This window comes from Myotis brandtii, unplaced genomic scaffold, assembly GCF_000412655.1.
Source record: "Myotis brandtii unplaced genomic scaffold, ASM41265v1 scaffold480, whole genome shotgun sequence".
Lineage (NCBI taxonomy): Eukaryota > Metazoa > Chordata > Mammalia > Chiroptera > Vespertilionidae > Myotis > Myotis brandtii.
Window position 1 is genome coordinate 797,301 of NW_005368342.1, and position 5,118 is coordinate 802,418.

Genomic DNA, 5,118 nt, shown 5'->3' on the forward strand with positions numbered 1-5,118 from the left:
CCCACCCCCACATTCTGTTTGCTCTGGGGAAATTTAGTAATGGCCTGGCCATCTACTATTTCTTTTCTATTAAGATAAATTAAAGGCATGCTTAATAGACTAACAATAAACAGATTAAACCAAACAACAAAGACAGATAAAACAACAATTAACAGATACTCATATATACAATATTTACAAGTACATATAACACATAGACAAGACTTAATAAATCAGAGTTCTTTTCATGGATCTTTCAGATGTTTTACATTGCCTGGGACTTACAGCCAGAATGCGGCCTACATCTCACCCTGTTGTTCACAAATCTTATCCTACTCTGCTCTCCATAGCATTGATTGGCATTTAAAGTTCTTTTAGCTAAAATCTGCCTGTCCCAAGGCATCATATGGTAATTTTCAGACAAAACATTAAAGAGTCCTTTTGTAAAAGGACTGTTAGCCCCATTTTCTCTAGCTGTTGAGCCTTCCCACACTAGAGGTGGAGGATCCGGGGCCTTAGGTTTTACAGATTTTTGATCCCCAATATGAAGTGGGCATAATGCAGTTCAAACAAGAGCCCACATAGTTAAAGATGACAAAGGCCCTTGTTTTCCTTGAGCCATATTTAAGAGAGTACCTTTTGACACCTTAATTCCCTTATCCTTGAGCATGCAAGCTAAAAATTTACAATGATGTTTTTGCCTTTTACTAGAATTCTTCCCCATTATAACCTAGCTGATTAAAGATATCCCCCTCCACTTACGGTCACGACTCCGAAGCTGGCATGGGCTTTGTACGTTTTGAACTTCCCACCTTTCTGGTGAATTTCCACTTTTCCTTTTTCACTTCATTTTTCATTTAGGTGAATCTTCTCCTCCAGTCCCTGTTCATGGAACAAGACGCCGAAACCTTCACGGTGGGGTTCAGGATCTGAAGGAGGGGCCAACACACAAATGAAAATGCTATATAAGAAATATGAATTTAGAAGGCATGGGGGCCAGGTGGAGACCCTTTTCTTGAAGAAGCACAGCCCCCCCAGACTAGGTCCCATCTGCTTTTTATTCAGTTTTAGATACACATCTTGCCCTCTAGCAATGCATACAGGCATATCAAAGGTAAAGTTTGATAAACAGTAAAAGGATTATCAGGTTAGCGAATTTCCTTGAGCCACCACTATCTCAACAATTGGTGCTTAGTGTCAGCCCTGCTAACGTCCAAGGTCCATCAGCCTTCTGTGTTCCTTGGTGCACTGACAGTATTGGCAATTAGAGGCTTTCCACAGTCATCTCATCCCTCTTGCATATATTGTTTTCTCTCATGGGCTATCTAGTGTAGCCATGAGGACTCAGAGTGCTAGGTAACCAACCTTTAATGTGTGTGGCCTTGAACAAGTCAATTTTTAAATTACAGTTAGAATTTCCTATGGGGTTCCTGCATGTCATGAGGGATACCCCTTGATACCTCCCTAAAGATTCTTAGTCACCTAAGAATACCCAAAAGTCGAGATGGAGGGAGGAAGTGTCCCTTATCTTTGGAGATGAAAGAGTTCAGGCTCTCATTTATTCAGCAAAAACATTTTGTTCAGACTCTCAGAAAGCAACTCCAACTGAAAAGCCAATGATAAAAACCAGCCAGCCATTTTTTTTCTCTTATCCTGAGTTCTTAACTCTCATCTTTAGCCTAGGTTCTCTCAACTCTTAACCTTTAGCTCCACCTTAAGGATTAAAACACAAAGAACAGCTCAAATAAATTTGGGCCTCTTACCTTAAAACAGAAAGGTCCAGAATTCCAAGAAAAACTCACCCAAGTTCATCAGATGCAAATCAAGGAGCCAGAGTGAGGCACAATGGGTCCCTGCTGGTACCAAGCATAAGTTTGGCCCTGCAAGGTGGTCCTGGGTGGGCTTCTTCAGAATCCTGCTGACTATGCCAAGAAAATGTTGACATAAGAAATGTCAAGCCCTGACTGGTTTGGCTCAGTGGATAGAGTGTTGGCCTGTGGACTGAAGGGTCCCAGGTTCGATTCTGGTCAAGGGCACCAAAAAAAAAAAAAAAAAAGAAATGTCAAAACTGTAAGAATTTCTATGAGTTTATTTGAGCCAAACTAATGACAATTGCTGGGAATCAAAATCTCAATGGATTGAGAAAATGCTCCAGAGAATGGTAGTTTTGCACCTTATTTTATACATTACAATCAAAGGGGGAGGCAAAAAGGACTTAGATAAAATCCACTGGTGATAAATTAGGGAGGTGGGAGAAAGCAAAGGGGAAAAATCTCTGCATTAAATAAAAAATAAAACAGATACTTCTTTTACATTAGTAGGTATAAGATAGTTAACAGTTAACAATACAATAACAATGACAATGAGGGATTTTGTGGTCTGTTCTGGTGGGAGATTGTGCCCTGAGGGGTCTGGAAAAAGAAAATTACAGTGACACTCTTATGTTATCATAGATGAAAAAAAAGTAGGCAGAAACAATTAAGATAAAGGTTGACCTTTTTCAGGGAATATTCTAGCCTAGGACATTGACTACATACCACAAACTGCTTTTAGTTAGGAAGTTTTCATTTTAGACCATCCAATGTGGTTACTTTTGGTCTCTGAGTTTGTAAGGCCCATGCAGGCTTCCCCTGAGCTTGTCAGGTTTGCTATGTGGCTCCTTTTTCATTCACAATGGTAAATAACTCTAACTCATTATTTTAATACTAGAGGCCCAGTGCATGAATTCATTCACGGGTGGGGTCCGGAGGGCCCAGCCCCAATCGGGGCAGATCGGAGCCAGCCCTGTTGAAAGGAGGAGATGGTGGTTGGTGGGCTGGGCCATCTGGGGAGAGGGGCCATGGGAGATTGGCTGTTGGGCCCCACCTCCAATTGGGGTGGGGGGCCAATCGGGGGTACAGCTAGCTGGGGGAGGGGCTCTGGGCTGATCAGGGTGGTGGGGCCGGCCATGGGTAGGGGCTGTGGGCAGTGGGCCAGCAAGCCCCGCCCCTGAATGGGGTATGGGGGCTGATCAGGATCAGCAGCCTGGGGGAGGGTCCATGGGTGGTTGGCTGGCTGGCCCTTTCCCTGATCGGGGTCATGGGGCTGATTGGGGATGGAACTGGCTGGGGGGAGGGGCCGTGAGCTGATTGGGGTGGTGGGAGCTGATCTGGGGTGGGGCTGGGCAGGGAGAGGGGCTACAGGAGGTTGACCAGTTGGCCCCGCCCCCTATTGGGGTAGGGGGGGTGATAAGGGGTGGGGCCAGCCAGGGGGAAGGGCCGAGGGAGGTTGGCCAACCGGCCCCACCCCTGGATCGGGCAGGTTTGCTGGCTTCAGTGGGCATCATAGCGACGCGTAGTTCTGATCATTGTTATGCCCAGATTTCAGGATCCCCAAGAGACCGATGCAAAAGCAAAAAGAGTCTTTATTCGAGCTAGCTCGTGCTCTCTGTCCACCACACTCACCGACGCAGCGGTAAGGGGCAGAGAGAGAGACAGCTCTGTGGGGAGAGGGGTTTTATAGTAAGGGGAGGAGAGAGGACTGTGGGCCCTGCCGATTGGCCAGGCGCAAGTCTGGGTCTTGTTACACAGGATGTGGTTGTGTCTATGGCGCACACTTCCCTTAATTATCATTGGTTAGTTTAAAGAAATCCTAGGTGTGGCTAGCAGAGGCTTGGGCTTCCAGGAAGAAGCTCCTTGCTGAGCACATGGCTGCCCAAAAATGGAGGATTCGGGGCAAGATGGAGGGTGTAGCCCTCGCCCTTTCAATCATTAAGGCATTCTGGTTGCTGGCTTTATATATATATGTTAAACAGAATATTTTAGAGAAGTTCTTCATGAATCCTTAAGCTAAAACAAAATGTTTTAAGGAAACCTAGGACTTGCCACAGAATAGCTCCTCCAACTCTCCCTCAGACCTTCCCTGCTTATTTAGTAGTTTGTCCCCAGGGTGTTTGTAACTTAAAGGGCACTTTATAAGTATCTGTGGAATTACTGAATGAATCAATATGCCCGACTTATATGTCTGTACTTGAAAAGTTTACAGGAATTTTAAATCTTCACAGTAGCCCTGCAAAATTACAATTATCTATATATAGAAGCCTAAGCGACCATCACAACCAAATGGACGACCGAACAGGCTGCGTGGGGGGACTAGGCCAGTAGGGGGGTTAGTGAGGGATGACCAAACAACCAAGCAACAGGCTGCATGGGGCAACCAGGCCGGCAGGGGAGTCAGTGAGGGGCAACCAGGCTGACAGAGGGGGGCAGTAAGGGGGGGAAGTGGGGGGCAACAAGGCCAGCATGGGGGGCAGTTGGGGACAACCAGGCTGGCAAGGGGACAGTAAAGGGCAACCAGGCCGGTGGGGTGGGCAGTTAGGGGTGACCAGGCCAGGGTGGGGAGGTAGTTGGGGGCGACTAGGCTGGCAGGGGGGGGCAGTTAGGGGCGATCAGGCAGGCAGGCAGGTGAGCAGTTAGGAACCAGTGGTCCCGGATTGTGAGAGGGATGTTAGACTGCCAGCCTAAATCGTATTGGAGAGGGTGCAGGCTGGGCTGAGGGGACCCCCCCGCCCTCTCATGCACTGGGCCTCTAGTCTTTAGATATTAGGAAAGCAAAACTAGTTAAATTTTGGTTCACTCTTCCTTCATGCCTCTCATGGTAGAACAAGAGGCAACCTGCCTGTGTTTTGGAACTAGGTCTGTCCAATGGTATTACCTTGGGCAAATCACTGAGCCTCTGTTTCCTCGGCTGTAAAATGGGGATGAAGCTCTTCTGCCCAGGATAGTTGTGGAGATCAAGAGAGGTATGTGAGAATGTACTGTGTAAACAGCTAAAGCAGTGTACACATATGAAAATTATAATATGCTTATAAACTCATATTGTTATCATGTAGAGAGGGCAATTGGGAGATTTTAAACTGCATAGCACAGTAGTTAAGAGAGAAGGCTCTGGAATCACACTGCCTGGGTTTGAAGCCCACTGTTGAGACTTGCTGTGTGATTTTGGCAAAAATTGTATAACTGCTTTAGCTTCATTTTTCTATTTGTAAAATTGTTATAATTATAGTCCCTAACTCATAGTGTTGTTAGGAATAAATGGTAGCTTATATAATAACTAGAAGCCTGGTGCATAAATCCGTGCATGGGTGGGGTCTGGCCAGCC